Here is an 18,397-nt window from a genome sequence, read left to right as displayed (position 1 = left end):
TTGCCACACTGTTAGATCCCCGGTACAAAAGTAAATTTGCAGAAATTATTCCTGCCATAGAAAGGGATGCACGCATGCAGGAGTATCAGCAGAGACTGTTGCAGAATCTCACAGTTCCAACTTGCCAACCGTGGGACCGTCAAGTGTTCAGCACTCAAACCGTAACAGAACCACAGTATCTGCTGGTAACATCAATTTTGCGGAATCATTTCACCACTTTTTTAGCCCATCCTTTGCAAGGCCACAGGAGACAAGAAGTCTGACACATAGTCAACGCCTAGAGACGATGGTACAGGAGTATCTCCAAGTAAACATTGAAGCCATGACTGTGTCACTGGACCCTTGCTCTTTTTGGGCTTCCAATCTGGATAAATGGCCGGAGCTAGCCACTTACGCCTTGGAGATCTTGTCATGCCCCGCAGCCAGCGTTCTGTCTGAACGTGTGTTCAGCGCTGCTGGTGGTGTGCTGACAGATAAGCGCACGCGGCTCTCCACTGATAATGTAGACAGACTCACGTTCATAAAGATGTACAAATCATGGATCCGAAACGACTTTTCTACCCCTGTGTCATCCTGGAGAGAGTAAAAGCTTGATGATTGGTTAAAATCACCCTACCAACCGTTTTAAGCTTTCAAATTACTAATCATGTTTATCTGTATCTTGGCTGGAAAATAATTTGGGCTTTGTAGCAGTGTGCAGCACTGATTCTATTAGGCCATCTATAATAAGCTCCACCAGATTTAAAATTACTAATCATGTTTATCTGTATCTTGACTGGAAAATAATTTGGGCTTTGTAGCAGTGTGCAGCACTGATCCTATTAGGCCATCTATACTAAGCTCCACCAGATTTAAAATTAATAATAATTTTTAGCTGCATGTAGCCCGGAAAATAATTTTGGGGCTCCGAGATGCGCAAGACACATATTGTCAGAATTCGAAGTAATCATGACTACTGGGTTGCCACACTCTTAGATCCCCCAAACTTTTCGATCAACCTTTTCATTTTAATAAAGACCAAAAAAATGGTCATTTTTGAAATTATAAGCATTAGCAGGTTATTAGAAACTGAAATCAAACAGTTTTCAACTCAAAACTTTATTCTAGGTGATGTTACATTTTCACATAGGACCCCTTGTTCGAAAGGAGCTTCTGAACTCTCTCGTCCATTGAATTTGTCAAGTTTTGGATGGTTTCTGCTTCAATTGTTTTGCATGAGGACAGAATACCCTCCCAGAGCTGTTGCTGAGATGTGAACTGCCTCCCGCCATCATAGACACTCCTTTTGATGATGCTCCAGAGGTCAGGGGAGCATGGGGGTCACACCATAAGTTTGTCCCCTTTTATGCCCATATCAGCCAGAGATGCAGATGTTTTATGTGCAGCATGAGATGGTGCATTATCATGCAAAAAAATGATCTTGCTGTGAAATACACTGTTCTTCTTCTTGAACCATGGCAGGAAGTGCTGTTTGAGAAAATCCACATACATTATGAAGTTCATCTTTAGCGCCTTCAGGGATCCTAAAGGGGCCGACAATCTCTCTCCCCATGATTCCAGCCCAAAACATTACTCCACCTCCACCTTGTTGGCGCTGTAGCCGTGTTTGCGTGGGGTGTCCATCAACCAGCCATCCTCCACTCCATCCATCTGGACCATCGAGCGCTGCACGGCACTCATCCGTGAACAAAACAGTTTTGAAATCAGTCTTCGTGTAATGTTTGGCCCACTGGAGCCGTTTCTGCTTGTGTGAAGTGGATAGAGGAGGTCGACAGGATGGCGTATGCACAGCTGCAAACCTCTGAAGGACCCTGCATCTTGTTGTTCGGGGGACGTTGGAGGCACCAGCAGCTTCAAAAACTTGTCTGCTGCTATGACAAGGCATTTTTGCCGCTGCTCTTTTAACCTGACGTAATTGCCTGTAGGAAAGAGTCCTCAATTTGCCCTTATCAGCACGCACACGTGTGTACTGTGAATCAGCGACATACTTCTTGATTGCCAAGACACTTCATCCTGATCATCGCACAATGTTGATTGTAGTCATGCCTTGACCTAAACACTCCACAATTTGTTGCTTCTCAGCAGCCGACACATCCTTTTTCTTTCCCATTTTGGCAGAAAATGTAGGCTGCTTAATAATGTGAGACAGCCTTCTTAAGTAGTCTTGCCTTTCATTGGACACACCTGCCAAACTAATTAGAACAGGTGTCTGCAATTGCTTACAGTGATATAAAGAGCCCTGACACACATCACCATCAATGAGTTTAACTGACAAACAAACAAATTCTTCCCTTATCACTCCTAAACACTTTTTGCATAATAATTTGGAACACAGTGTACATGTGCTTTTCCACAAAACACCAGTGGTTCACGTAGTGAATCTTACAGTTCTAACTTGCCAACCGTGGTCTGTATGGAGTTGTTCAATAAAGGGCCCAAAATTAAGATAACATAGATGGGAGAGGTCTCTATGAATAGGAATTCCTAAGTATTTGATACCCTGTGAGGGCCAGGCAAAGGGAAAGTTGGACTGGATGGAATCCTATATGGATTTGGGGAGGGAGACATCGAGGGCCTCAGACTTCGCTGCATTGATTTTAAAATTTGACCATGTAACAAAGTGATCTATTTCAGCCATAACAGCATGGATGGATATATGTGATTGAGTGGTATATACTAGGACATCATCAGCAAATAGAGAGCACTTGTACTCAGTGCCTCCCACCTCAATCCACCTAATATTGGGGTTATGGCGAATTGATGAGAGCAGGTGCTCCGTCACTAGGATGTATAAGAGAGGGGACAGAGGACATCCCTGCCTTGTCCCATTGGTACTTGTGAAAGGTGATGAAAATGTTCTGATGCACCCCCTGGGCCTTGGGACACCCGGAGCCGGACCCTTTTTGGTGGATGCTGGTGGTTGTAGTCTTCGTGGCGGCGACCCGGTTCCGTGGCTCAGGGTGGTCAAACCAGTGGCGGAACTATTTATGTGGTTTTGATGTTTAAATCTCCGACTACGCCACCCGTGGATTGCGGTCAGAGTGAACCGCCGCTGCAGGGCAGACCGCTGAGGCTGGTGTTGTGGGTGCAGCAGAGCGTAGCATAACTCCCCACGGGAGGAGTATAGCCTCAGGGCAGTGTATGCGGAGGATGGGGGTGATGGTGCAGGGCAGCAGCAGTAACGACACGGAGTCAGTGATGCAGTCCAGGGCCTTTACTCACAGTTCTTATTATCCAGACCACGTCTGCAGGTAACGGCTGCCCACGTCGTACTGTGCTCACCAGGTGAGGGGCTCAGACAACTCCCAGATAACTTTGGAGCGCTTCACAGGACCCCCTTTGTGTGTCCTTTGTCTGGCCTTTCTTACCAACCCTTCTGTCCGGCTGCCTCGGGCCTCCTCTTGGTAAACTTGGCGCCAGTTTCCCTGACCCTAGGTGGTGCCTTCCTAGTGGGTGTAGTGAGGGGCTGCGCCACATAAAATGTCACAGCCTCCGGTTTCTAGCTGAGGGTCGTTTCCTGCCTCCACTAGTTTCGGGGACCAGTCTCCCCCTTTGGCCTGACCCCTCCACGCAGGTGGATTCGGGCGTGCGGTGGCGACTCGCCCGTCCGCACCCCTGGGATCCCTTCATTCCTCGTTCCCGGAGCCTTCTCCGCTCCTCTTGCTTCCTTCTCCCTCTTCCAGGCCTGGGCCTCTGTTACTAGGCCCGCCTCCGGAGCAGAGCTCATGCAGAGCCCCTGCTCCCTGCCACTTCTGCTCAGACTTCTCTGCACTGAACTAAGATGGTGCCCACCTTTTATACTCCCTTCTCAATACACCCAGGAACTGCTTCCTCCCTGCTCCTGCACTACAGGGTTCCCCTTCCTCAGTGTTCCCTCCCCCCACTCCAGCCAGGGACAGGGACTGTCGTGCCCATCTCAGAGGCATATTGGTCGCCCTGCCCCACGGCAATGTGGTGTAATGCATGCAGGTGTCGGGTTCTGATCCACACTCCATCCTTACCTGAGAGTGAGATATCACACCTCTGGGTGAGGTGCAATACCTCTGTAGCAACCGAGCCCTCAGGGTGCTACAGTTCCATTTATCTTCAGCCTAGGTGACGTATTGTGATACAGGGCCGTGATTTTGGCTATAAAAGGGTCCCCTAGACCCCTACCCCAAGCTTTTTAAGAGAATCATATATGGCGTGCCAGGAGACTCTATGGAATGCTTTCTCAGCATCCAACGAGAGTATCTAATTACAAATTTTTAACTGCATCTAGCCCAGGAAATACTTTGTGCCTAGTAGCAGTGTCTGCTAGTCAGCGGATTATCCCGGCTGTTAAGCAAGCTACACCACCTGTAGTTTGGACACTTAATTTTTTCAAAGGAAATGCTTCGGGACCACGGGATACTCAGTGAAGAGCATCAGGAGGCACCCCAAGGCATAGGGGCTGGGACTGGCAGTAGGATGCCTTGCGGTGGACAGCCGAGCCTGATCCTTATAAAAGCTTTTTAACTGCAGCAGCTTTAGTGGACGCTACTGGAGCTGGAATTACGCGGCTGCTGGCATGAGACTTGCCCTACAATAGATCCTTGTAAATGGATTTAAAGTGTATTCATTCAAATTAGAGAGACAATTTAAATTAAAAAGCTTAGAGCTGCCTCCACCACAGGGGGGCTCGCTCGACCCACCAGCGGACAGGCACCAGTATTGGGAGAGGGGGGCTGGCCGTCAGGGTTCACCGCGGCTCTGGCACAAACCCGGCGACACGGTGGTGGCACGGGCAGGAGCGGACTGAACGTGTCGGCTTCTCACTTTTTGGATTTTAGAAGGGCATGACATGCCTATATCTGTGTCTCCCCCTCCTTTTACTCCTCCACCTCTTTTCTTTTCGCATGACTATATGTACTTGTCACTTTTCCATGTGTTAGTTGTGTCTTCTGAGCAGTTTGTCAGCTTTTGGACACCTTTGAAGGTGTTTTCTATGTGTTTCTATGTGTTTTTGTTTGCCTGCCATTGGTTTTAACGGTGTTCAAAGGTGTTTCGCGATCAGTTCGACGAACAGTTCGGCGAACACACGGGTGTTCGACGAACCGAACCGAACTCGAACACTACGGGGGTGGCTCAACACTACTCTTGATGAGCTTCAAGAGGTAGTCACCGGAAATGGTCTTCCAACAATCGTGAAGGAGTTCCCAGAGATGCTTAGCACTTGTTGGCCCTTTTGCCTTCACTCTGCGGTCCAGCTCACCCCAAACCATTTCGATTAGGTGCAGGTCTGGTGGCTGTGGAGGCCAGGTCATCTGACGTATCACCCCATCACTCTCCTTCTTGGTCAAATAGCCCTTACACAGCCTGGAGGTGTGTTTGGGGTCATTGCCCTGTTGAAAAATAAATGATGGTCCAACTAAACCGGATGGAATAGCATGCCGCTGCAAGATGCTGTGGTAGCCATGCTGGTTCAGTATGCCTTCAATTTTGAATAAATCCCCAACAGTGTCACCAGCAAAGCACCCCCACACCATCACACCTCCTCCTCCATGCTTCACGGTGGGATCCAGGCATGTAGAGTCCATCCGTTCACCTTTTCTGCGTCGCAGAAAGACACGGTGGTTGGAACCAAAGATCTCAAATTTTGACTCATCAGACCAAAGCACAGATTTCCACTGGTCTAATGTCCATTCCTTGTGTTCTTTAGCCCACACAAGTCTCTTCTGCTTGTTGCCTGTCCTTAGCAGTGGTTTCCTAGCAGCTATTTTACCATGAAGGCCTGCTGCACAAAGTCTCCTCTTAACAGTTGTTGAAGAGATGTGTCTGCTGCTAGAACTCTGTGTAGCATTGACCTGGTCTCTAATCTGAGCTGCTGTTAACCTGCGATTTCTGAGGCTGGTGACTCGGATAAACTTATCCTCAGAAGCAGAGGTGACTCTTGGTCTTCCTTTCCTGGGGCAGTCCTCATGTGAGCCAGTTTCTTTGTAGCGCTTGATGGTTTTTGCAACCGCACTTGGGGACACTTTCAAAGTTTGCCCAATTTTTCACACTGACTGACCTTCATTTCTTAAAGTAATGATGGCCACTCGTTTTTCTTTACTTAGCTTGCCATAATACAAATTCTAACAGTCTATTCAGTAGGACTATCAGCTGTGTATCCACCAGACTTCTGCACAACACAACTGATGGTCCCAACCCCATTTATAAGGCAAGAAATCCCACTTATTAAACCTGACAGGGCACACCTGTGAAGTGAAAACCATTTCTGGTGAAGGCAAAAGGGCCAACAAGTGCTAAGCATCTCTGGGAACTCCTTCAAGATTGTTGGAAGACCATTTCCGGTGACTACTTCTTGAAGCTCATCAAGAGAATGCCAAGAGTGTGCAAAGCAGTCATCAAAGCAAAAGGTGGCTACTTTGAAGAACCTAGAATATAAAACATATTTTCAGTTGTTTCACACTTTTTTGTTAACTATATAATTCCACATGTTTTAATTCATAGTTTTGATGCCTTCAGTGTGAATGTCCAATTTTCATAGTTATGAAAATACAGAAAAATCTTTAAATGAGAAGGTGTGTCCAAACTTTTGGTCTGTACTGTATATAAGCTTTGAGAGCGCAGAGGCTCCTTCTTTAGGCAGTATTACAAATTAATTCATAAGACAAAAGGCACAACATTTAAGAGATGTTACCGTAAGTTATTGGTTCATGAGGTGTAAAGGGTGATGCCTCCAAATAATAAATCAAAGAGATCAAATTTAGGGTTTTTAGTTGAAAATAGGAAATGGGAATGTTTAATCATCTGGAGACCGTCGGGTGGAGGTGTGAATTGAATCCATGTAGTGAGTCATAAATCCAGGTGTTAGATTGAGTCCTGTTGTCAAGAAATTGAACATTCTTATCAATTTGAATTCCATAATTTCCTCTCTCTGTTGTCATTGAAATTTTGCCTGTGGGAAAACATTTCTCTGGCCCGGGATACTGTATGACAGATCTAAAAGTTTTAATACTAAAAAGTCATTTCAAGGACGACAGAGAGAGAAAAATTTGGTAATACAAATTGATAAGGATGTTCAATTCCTTGACAACAGGACTCAATCTAACAATTCACACCTCCACCAGATGGTCTCGAGATGATTAAACATTCCCACAGACTAGCCATTTGTGACTAAAAACCCCAAATTGGAACTCTTTGACTTATCATTAGGAGGGATCACCTCTTCCACCTCATAAACAAATGACTTGCTGTAACATCTCTTAAATGTTGTGCCTTTTGTCTTATCAACTCATCTGTAATATTGCCTGAAGAAGGAGCCTCTGCACTCTGAAAGCTTGCATATATATTTTTTTTTCTGGTTAGCCAATATAGGTATTTACTTCATGAAATAAGTATTTGATACAATAGAAAAACATAACTTTAATATTTGGTACAGAAACCTTTTTTTTTGCAATGACAGAGGTCAGATGTTTCCTGTAGTTCTTGACCCTCTCCTCCAAACAGAACTACTCCAGATCTTTCAGGTTTCGGGGCTGTCGCTGGGCAACATTGAGTTTCAGCTCCCTCCAAAGATTTTCTTATGAGATAAGGTCTGGAGACTGGCTAGGCCACTCCTTGGCCAAGAAATGCTTCTTACAGAGCCACTCCTTAGTTGCCCTGGCACTGTGTGTCATGCTGGAAGACCCTTCCACTACCCATCTTCAATGCTTTTACTCAGGGAAGGAGGTTGTTGGCCAGAATCTTGTGATACATGACCCCATCCATCCTCCCTTGAATGTGGTGCATTCGTTCTGTCCCCTTTGCAGAAAAGCACACCCAAAGTATGATGCTTCTCTCACCATGCTTCACGGTTGGGATGGTGTTCTTGGGGTGGTACTCATCCTTCTTCTTCCTCCAAACATGGCAAGTGAAGTCGATATCAAAAAGATCTATTTTGGTCTCATCTAACCACATGACCTTCTCCCATGCCTTCTCTGGATCATCCACATAGTCATTGGCGAACTTCAAATGAGCCTGGAAATGTGCTGGTGTGAGCAGGGGGACCTTGAGTGACCTGCATGATTTTAATCCATGACATCGTAGTATGTTACTAACCATAATGTTTGAGACTGTGGTCCCAGCTATTTTCAGGTCAATGACCAGGCCCTCCTGTGTAGTTCTGGGCTGATTCTTGTCCTTTCTCAGAATCATCCTTACTCCACGAGTCAAGATCTTGCATGAAGCCCCTGACTGAGGAAGATTAACAGTGATCTTTTGTTTCTTCCATTTTCTAATAATTGTGCCAACAGTTTTTGCCTTCTCAGCAAGCTGCAACCTATTATCCTGTAGCCCATGCCAGCCTTGGCAGGTCTACAAGTTTGTCCCTGGTGTCTTTAGACAGCTCTTTGGTCTTGGCCATGGTGGAGAAGTTGGAATGTGATTTGAGTGTGTGGACAGATGTCTTTTATACAGGTAACAAGTTCAAACAGGTGCAATTAATACAGGTAATGAGTGCAGAGTAGGAGGGCTTCTTAACGAAAAACTAACAGGTCTGTGAGAGCCAGAATTTTTTGCTGGTTGGTAGATGATCAAATATTTATTTCATGAAAAAAAATGCAATTTAATTATTAAAAAATCATACAATGTGATTTTCTGGATTTTATTTTTAGATTCTGTCTCTCACAGTTGAAGTGTACCTATGATAAAAATTACAGACCTCTCCATTCTTTGTAGGTGGGAAAACTTGCAAAATCGGCAGAGTATCAAATACTTATTTTCCCCATTGTATGTCCTACATCTACATCGCATAAAACTTTGTGTTTGGCATTGCTAAGATTACAAAAGAGATGCATATATTTCTCTTTATTTTGGAAGTCAGTGTATCTTTAACAGTACCCTAATGATTAAGCAAAGTTTTATGTTCATCCTTTAATCCTCCCACCATAGCCCTAAATTTGCTCACACTCAATGCATGCATATTTTGCTTTCAAGTGTACATTCTTGCACAGTGTCATGGAGCAAGCCGCATTATCTTGATATATTATGCCATATTTCATCAAGTTATGAAGTGTGTACTTTGCATACTACATGAAATCTCTATCATTTAAATACTCTGACATATCATATGCAGCTTTTGGTGATTTCTGGTTCAAGGTTATCAAAAGGTTATTAACTTTACCAGTTGCTGAAATGTGGTGCCAATTTAAATATTTATATATGCAAATGAGCAAGTGTATTTTCTCTTTTTTTAGCTCTCATTTTGCCATTCTGCATCTGTCTCATACGGCTGCTTCTGAAGTGCCTTCCTATAAAATTTAAATGTGAGCTATCTCTTTGGAAGACATATACCACACTGACCATCTGCTGCATAGCCATAAAACTTTATTTTGTCTCATCGCAAAAATTTTAGATAGCAGTGAACTAAGAGATGCTTCAAATTTATATATTAAATATGAAATATGTGAAAATAGAATACATTTATATATTGCGATTTTCTTTCTAGTAGAAATTTGAGCATACTAAACTGTGGTTATCACCTACTGGGGAGATGAACTGGTCACATTCTTTATGGATGTGTATTGCTCATTCTAACATGTCTTTTAAACATGTTTTTACTTACAGAACACAAATCAGGATTTAAGTTAAATGAACATTGTATGTAGCATATGACGTGCTGCATAGTTTCTAGCTGTGTAACAATCAGTAAACTGAAGGATTAGCTATATTTCTTTACTTCATAAAAAGAAGAATAACGACTACCCTTCTTTTGCAAAAGAAGATGATACCAGCATGATATGAATTCATGAGTCTATAAGTTCTTTACCAGACTCACTTCCCTCAGTCAGGACCCAAGAAAATACAAAATGAGGATATACCCTGTAGTAAATAAATAATAAATTAGTAATGGTACATGTATATAATGTAGCACCCTGAGGATTCGGCTGCTACAGGGGTATTGCACCTCAACCCAGAGGTGTGATATTCCACTCCCGGGTAAGGATGGAGTGTGGAACTGAGCTCGGTAGGCTGCATGCACTACATACATCCCATTTCCGGGGAACAGGCCGACGGTACTCCCACTTAGAAATGTGCAGGTACGACCGAGTCTGTTCCTGGCTGGAGTGGGAGGGGGGTGGTACATCCCAAGTAGTGTAGGGGCAGATAGGGGGAGCAGCCTGGGTAAAGATAGGAGCTCATTGGGTGCTGGTCACCTGAGCTCACACATAGAGGGTGTATATAAGGTGGGCACCATCAAAGAACAGGGTCAGTCAGCCACAGTCTGTCAGTCGGTCAGTCTGTGAGTCTTTGCAGAGAAGTCAGAGGAAGAGGAGCAGAGAAGCCCCAGAGAGAGAGAGAGAGGAGAAAGCAAGAGAGACCCAGAGGGGGAAACAGAAGAGAGGACTCTGAGACCCCAAATCCAATCCACGGGTGAAGAGTCGGCATCAGGGTACCGGAACCCAAGCTGGTGGGGGCAAAAGCACACCCCAGCCAGAGACCGGAGGCCGTGGGCAGCGTCTGCCACGGCCACCCACCACATCCACCCCGAAGGCATACCACGTGGAGGGTCAGGGAACCCAAGGCCAAGGGTCTCCCAACAGAAGGCCCGAGGGAGCTGGACCTGGGTGGATCACTAGTGGGGACGGCCAGAGAAAGGACAGAAGGAGAGCTCAGGGTCACGCTCCGGACTCGCTTGGGGGTTGGCTGGATCCAGAACCTGGTGGATGCAGCACGGCTCGGGAGGTCACTTGAAGCTGGAGTGACCGGAACATCAGCAGTGAGTAAATACCCTAAACTGCACAACCCGACTCTGTCTTCATTAACATCTATGCTGCACCACCACAACCCCCATCCTCTGCACCTGACCCCCTGAGGCCATACCCCACCCGTTGGGGGTTATACCATTAAAAGCTGCACCTACACCATCAGCCTCAGCGGACCCTGCTGCAGCGGCGGCCATAGTGACCGCAATACAACGGGTGGCGTAGTCGACAATAAAGAACTTAATAACATCTGTAGGACTGCCACATACAACTGAGTTTGACACCCTGGGCACGGACCGGGTCACAGCCACTCGGAAGACTACAACTCCCATCTGATCCGGCTCCGGATATTCCCCCTAAAGAATATGGCCCAGGGGGCGCGTCAACTTTGGCGTAGTCGGCAGGATTACGTGCCCGCAACACCCGGGTACTGCGTGCCTGAAGAAAAGAACGAGTTTACCTCAAAAAGAAGTCTCCCGCCGGTTCCGGAGGGTCCCCGCCATCGGACCCCATCACCAGTCGATTCTAGCCGGTTGTCCGCCATTAACCGCGTTTTCCCGCCATCTGCAGAGTTTCCCACCACTGGGAAGCGATTCCCGCCATTTCCAAAGGTTTCCCGCCTTGGAAGAGCGGACGCCATTATGGGCGTGCCAGAGGGTGGTGAGAGGCCGCCTCCCATCGTGGGCCAGGACCGAAAATGGCACCAAAAGTGGAAACCGCCCCCACCAACAGAGACTGTGATGCTAGAGGTGTCTGTCAGCGTGAAAGAACTGCCCCTGGAGCTGACAGTCACCAAGTGGCCCCGGGACCGCCCTCGAGGTGGGAGGAGACGAAAGGAGAGAACAAAGATGGGTGCCGCCTGGAGCAGTCTAGAGCGAGCGCACCCGGAGGCAAGAAGCCTGGAGAAGAATATCGGAGGAGCTTACCCGGAGATGGCGAGAAAGCAGAGCAGCACCGGCCCGTTGGCCAGGAGCCTGCTAGAAACAGAGGAGGGAGAGCAGAGCAGCACCGGCCCGCTGGCCAGGAGCCTGCTGGAGACGACTGCAGGAGAGCAGAGCAGCACCGACCCGTTGGTCAGGAGCCTGCTGGAAACAACGACCCCACTAGGCCTAGTGGAGGTCCTAGCATAGCTCCCCCGAGACCGGGAGTGTGCACAGACCGCTCTGGAGGGCCTCGCAAGGAGGATGGCCCGGGTGCAGCGAGAGACGTTGGCGGAGTGGAGCCGTGAGATGGCCCAGCAGACCGAGACCTGTCAGCGGAGCACGCCACCCGAGACGAGGAAACAGACCGCCTCTGAGGATGGCGCGGGAGGACTGAAGGCCGGAGACGGCGCCGAGAAGGGAGCCGAACGAGTGGAGGCAGGTAAAGGGGACGCCTATACCCCAAACCGGGAAACCGCGTACCTGCCCCAGCTCCCCGTCGCAGAGCCCGAAGTCTATCCTGCCGTGCCCGTCGCTGCAACGTCACCGCCGCAGACTAGGCCTCAAACGGGAGCCGCGACCCCTGTGACGTCACACGCCTCGACCCCGAGCGTGACCAAGCAGGAAGTACCACCAGCCTGGTCGCAAGGCCTAGTACCCCCGGGCGCCGCAATACCAACAGCGCCCCCTACCTCCGCGGAGCCCCCGGCCTGGTCGCAGGGCCAAGTAGCCCAGGGCGCCGCCGTCCTTACGGTGCCCTTTACCTTCCAGATACCCCAGGCCTGGCCGCAAGGCCCGGGCAACCCGGGCGCTAACACCACCGCGCCCATAAGACCAAGAGTGCCGCATCTGGGAGAGGACCTGTTTAGCCAACACACGTGCCCGGATGGGCAGCCATTTATATGGCCACCGGAGTTTCACCATCCCCGACTCCGGAGAGAGAGACCCCTGGATGAACCCCTGATCCCGGCTCCAAAGCCCGTAAAGAGGATCTCGCCCCCGCTAGCGGAAGCGCAGTTTGAGTGGGACCCCACCGGAGAAGATCTTATGGGGTTCACTCAAGAGACTCGGGCAGCTGCAGCGGAGCGTGCTGAGTGCTGCCGCCAACAGCTCGAGGACTTCGAGAGGGAGCGGAGAGAGAGGCGGGTCCGGGAACAGCAAGCTCAAGTAAGGAGCGCGGAGCAGAAGAGCCGGGCCAGGAGAGACCCCCGTGCAGCGCATAGTCCCCGTACCACCGGGACTGTGATAAAGTTTAACCTGCAGCATGGGTGGGGCTTCATCCGAGACCACCACACCCTAGGCGACGTCTTCGTAACCAGGAGAGACGTTGAGTCCCACCTACCGGAGGGACACAGAGGTCGTGACCTTTACATCGGGGACGAGGTCACCTTCACCCGGCACAAGTGTGCCAAAGGTCCCTACGCCCTCCATGTGCATCGCCTGACGGAGGAAGAGCTGCGGTGTGAGGAGGAAGGACAAGAGGACCCGGACGGGTCTGAAACTAGAGCCAAAGGTAACCAAAAAGCAAGAGCAGGAGGACGCCGTCGCTAAGGACAGCGAAGCAGAAGCTGTATATAGTTGCCCGTCGGGGCACCGTGAACTAAAACCGTGAACTGAAACTGAAACTGAAACTGAAACTGTTGCTGTTGCTAATATAGTCCCCGTTGGGACCAGCATGTGTGAACTGTTACCCGTTTAACCCCTAAATCCCACTGACCGAGGACTGAGAGCGGTCATTCCTCCCTAATACCTGGCCGAGGACTGAGAGCGGCCATAATCCCTGTATATAGTTGCGCGTCCTAAAGCGCCCCCTACCGGTTTTATAGGAAAACCAGTTTTCCAGAGAGACTGTCGCACTTTACCCGGTCACACGTTGCACAGTGACCGGAGGAGGAGCCAGAGGCGACGAGAATGTTTTATATTGATATATATATATATAATGTTTTATATGTTTTATATGTTTATGCAAAAATTTGTATGTTTTTGGTGTTATGTCTTACAGCCCGAGGACGTGCTGTGATTTACCAGGGGGGAATGTAGCACCCTGAGGATTCGGCTGCTACAGGGGTATTGCACCTCAACCCAGAGGTGTGATATTCCACTCCCGGGTAAGGATGGAGTGTGGAACTGAGCTCGGTAGGCTGCATGCACTACATACATCCCATTTCCGGGGAACAGGCCGACGGTACTCCCACTTAGAAATGTGCAGGTACGACCGAGTCTGTTCCTGGCTGGAGTGGGAGGGGGGTGGTACATCCCAAGTAGTGTAGGGGCAGATAGGGGGAGCAGCCTGGGTAAAGATAGGAGCTCATTGGGTGCTGGTCGCCTGAGCTCACACATAGAGGGTGTATATAAGGTGGGCACCATCAAAGAACAGGGTCAATCAGCCACAGTCTGTCAGTCGGTCAGTCTGTGAGTCTTTGCAGAGAAGTCAGAGGAAGAGGAGCAGAGAAGCCCCAGAGAGAGAGAGAGAGGAGAAAGCAAGAGAGACCCAGAGGGGGAAACAGAAGAGAGGACTCTGAGACCCCAAATCCAATCCACGGGTGAAGAGTCGGCATCAGGGTACCGGAACCCAAGCTGGTGGGGGCAAAAGCACACCCCAGCCAGAGACCGGAGGCCGTGGGCAGCGTCTGCCACGGCCACCCACCACATCCACCCCGAAGGCATACCACGTGGAGGGTCAGGGAACCCAAGGCCAAGGGTCTCCCAACAGAAGGCCCGAGGGAGCTGGACCTGGGTGGATCACTAGTGGGGACGGCCAGAGAAAGGACAGAAGGAGAGCTCAGGGTCACGCTCCGGACTCGCTTGGGGGTTGGCTGGATCCAGGACCTGGTGGATGCAGCACGGCTCGGGAGGTCACTTGAAGCTGGAGTGACCGGAACATCAGCAGTGAGTAAATACCCTAAACTGCACAACCCGACTCTGTCTTCATTAACATCTATGCTGCACCACCACAACCCCCATCCTCTGCACCTGACCCCCTGAGGCCATACCCCACCCGTTGGGGGTTATACCATTAAAAGCTGCACCTACACCATCAGCCTCAGCGGACCCTGCTGCAGCGGCGGCCATAGTGACCGCAATACAACGGGTGGCGTAGTCGACAATAAAGAACTTAATAACATCTGTAGGACTGCCACATACAACTGAGTTTGACACCCTGGGCACGGACCGGGTCACAGCCACTCGGAAGACTACAACTCCCATCTGATCCGGCTCCGGATATTCCCCCTAAAGAATATGGCCCAGGGGGCGCGTCATAACATATGGTGACTTTTACGCTTTTTTGATCAACATAATACTATTTTCAAAAAAGAGTAAAAGCCATCTCACTGCGATAAGGTGTACCCAATCCCGACTACCCCTTTACGCCAGAGCCTGTTTTCTTTCTTCTTCGAGAACAGGCCATTTTTTTTTAATTCTTACCAGTGTCACTTTATGAGGTAATAACCCTGGAACGATTCAACGGATCCCACTGAGTCTGAGACTGTTTTTTCATGAAATTTTATACTTCATGATTGTGGTAAAATTTATTCGATATAACTTGCGTTTATTACTGAAAATATGAGAAATTTGGTGAAAATTTCTCAATTTTCAAACTTTAAATTTTTATGCCCTTAAACCAGAGAGTTATGTCACACAAAATAGTTAATAAATAACATCAGCACCACAATTTTTTTTGTTAGAACGTTATAATGGTTAAAAGTTGATCAGCAATTTCTCATTTTTCCAACAAAATTTACAAAACCAATTTATTTTAAGACACTACATCACCTTTGAAGTGACTTTGAGGAGCCCATGACAGAAAATACCCAAAAGTGACATCATTCTAAAAATTGCACCCCTCAAGGTGCTCAAAACCACATTCAAGAAGTTTATTAACCCTACATGTGCTTCAATGGAATTTATGGAATGTGGAAGGAAAAAAATGAAAGTTTTACCTCTTGCCACAAAAATGCTACCTTAGCCCCAATTTTTTTATAAAATTTGTTGTGCGATTTCTCCTGAGTATGCCGACACCCCATATGTGGTGGAAAACTACTGCTTGGGAACATGGCAGGGCTCAGACGGGAAGGAGCATCCTTTGAGCTTTGGAATGTGAAATTGTCTGGAATCTATAGCAGACACCATGTCGCGTTTGGAGAGCACCTGAGTTGCCTAAACAGTGGAAACCCCCCACAAGTGACCCCATTTTGGAAACTAGACCCATCAAGGAATTTATCTACATGTGTGATGAGCACCTTGAACCCTCAGGGGCTTCACAGAATTTCATAGTGTTGAGCCGTGAAAATAAAAAGATCTAATTTTTTCCCACAAAAATGTTGTTTCAGCCCCAATTTTTTTATTTTCACAAGGGTAACAGGAGAAAATGGAACCTACAATTTGTTGTGTAATTTCTACTTAGTACGCCGATACACCATATGTGGTAGAAAATTACTGCTGTACTGCTTGGGCGCAATGGCAAGGCTCGGAAGGGAAGGGGCACTATTTTGTCTGGAATAGGTTGCGAACACCACGTCACATTTTAAGATCCCCTGACATGCCAAAACAGCTGAATTGCCCACAAGTAACCCCATTTTGTAAACTACACCTCTCAAGAAATTCAAATAGGGGTGCAGTGATCCTATTGACACCACATGTGACTCACAGAAATTTATACCATTGGGCTGTGAAGAAAAAATAATAACATTTTTACCACAAAAAAATAGTTTTAGTCCAAGATTTTACATTTTCACACAGGGTAATGGGTAAAAATGTGTCAAAATATGTCACACAATTTCTGCTGAACGTGGCAATACCCCATATGTGGGTGTACAATGCTGCTTAGCCACACGTCGAGACTCGGAAGGGACAACGTGTTTGCCTCCTGGGGCACAGACTTTCCTAGAATAGTTTGTGGACTCCATATACAGAGTCCCTAAGTGCAAGAAGAGCAGAATCCCCCCTCAAGTGACCTCATTTTGGAAATTAAACCTCTTTGGGAATTTATCTACAGGTGTAGTGACGATTTTGACTCCATGTGTGTTTTCCAGAAACAAACAGTAGTGGATGTTGCTGAGTAGAGATGAGCGGTGTTCGACTCGAACTGTTCGCCAATCTCAAATTCGAGCTGTTTTGGGCGGTGTTCGAGCCGTTCGGCGAACACGAACGATTTGAAAACAAATCCGACTGTTCGAGGTTATGTTTGAAAACTGTTCGTGCACCAAAATCATAACTGGATTTTTTCTCAGTAATGCTGAAAATTAATGTTAATACGCAGTTTGAGTGTACAGCGGGGTGGGGGGAGGGGCAGGGGATGGATCTCTGCATAAATAATGAAGATCTCCATTTTTTTTTCTCTTTCCCGCATTTACAGTGGGGAGGTGCAATGTGTCAGCCTATCAGCAGCGCACACACGGAGCGAACTGCTTTTTTTCACACAAGCAAGGGCATGTGTCATTAGCAGTGTATGTCACATGTCCTTGCCCTATAAGACCCAGCCATTTTCCACGTAGCCACCATTTTCTCACTGCTGCAGCTGCATGTTAGATGGCACCGCTGTTGCTGTGTGCGCTATACTTTGAGTATTCATTTCAAGCCAATTTTCTCTGAAATATACAGATAGCTTGGGAGTAGGGAATAGTTGTGATTGCAGTCCTTTTGAGGACTAGGTTACATAATTTCTTATGACTTTTATCAGGCAGGTCTGTGCTCTTAAATAGATAGGTTAGTAGTAGGGACTAATTGTAATTGCAGTCCTTTTGAGGGCTAGGTTACATCAGTTCCTATCACTTTTTGCCAGGCAGGTCTGTGCCAGTGCTGTGCAAGTTTTTTTCACAGCATTTGGCTAAATCTAGCTAAGCAAATCCTTTTTGGCCTCTTGCAGTGTGTGTTAGTCAGTGGAGTAGCCTATTTGTGTTGCAAGCTACACCACCTGTGTATAGAATACAAATTTCTTTACTGCACCTAGCCAAGTAAAACTTTTTGGGCATAACATCATTCTATTAGTCCATCTATACTAATCTACACTAGGTTGCAAATGAAAAATAATTTTTATCTGCATCTAGCTCTGAAAAAATATTTGGGCTTGAAGCAGTGTGTGGGACTTGTTCTATTAGTCCATCTATGCTAACCTTCAACAGGTTGCAAATTAAAAACAATTTTTATCTGCATCTAGCTCTGAAAAAAAAATTGGGCTTGTAGCAGTGTGTGGGACTTGTTCTGTTAGTCCATCAATACTAACCTCCACTAGGTTGCAAATTAAAAATAATTTTTATCTGCATCTAGCTCTGAAAAAAATTTGGGGCTTGTAGTAGTGTGTGGGACTTGTTCTATTAGTCCATCTATACTAACCTCCACCACCTGTGTACGTAATAAAATTGTTTTACTGCATCTAACCCAGCCAATACTTTTAGGCTAATACCACAGCTTGGCCACTCAGCTCTGCTCAGTTTCCATCCATTGTTTTTTGTGCAAACAACTCCAGAGTTGTCAATTAGTTAACCACCAAAATGAGTGGAAAAAGGCCTGCTGCTGGTGGAAAGGGGAATAGGCGTGTTGGGAAGGGAAAAAAGGTTGTGTCCGTGGGGTAGGTGTTAAAGCAACAGTAACATCTGCAGAAGAAAGACCATCTTCCAGCCAAACTAAAATGTCTACTTCTTTTAGCGGACAATGTGATAAGATCCCTTTCTTACGGCCACGCCAATCGCTACAAATTCCAGATGAGGCACAAAAACAGCAGGTGCTTCAATGGATATCAAGTGCTCCTTTAAGTGGGCTCTCCTCCAC

This window comes from Phyllobates terribilis, unplaced genomic scaffold (assembly GCF_046119375.1).
Source record: "Phyllobates terribilis strain yellow unplaced genomic scaffold, ASM4611937v1 Scaffold_1__5_contigs__length_1240528914, whole genome shotgun sequence".
NCBI lineage: Eukaryota > Metazoa > Chordata > Amphibia > Anura > Dendrobatidae > Phyllobates > Phyllobates terribilis.
This window is presented reverse-complemented; position numbering follows the sequence as displayed.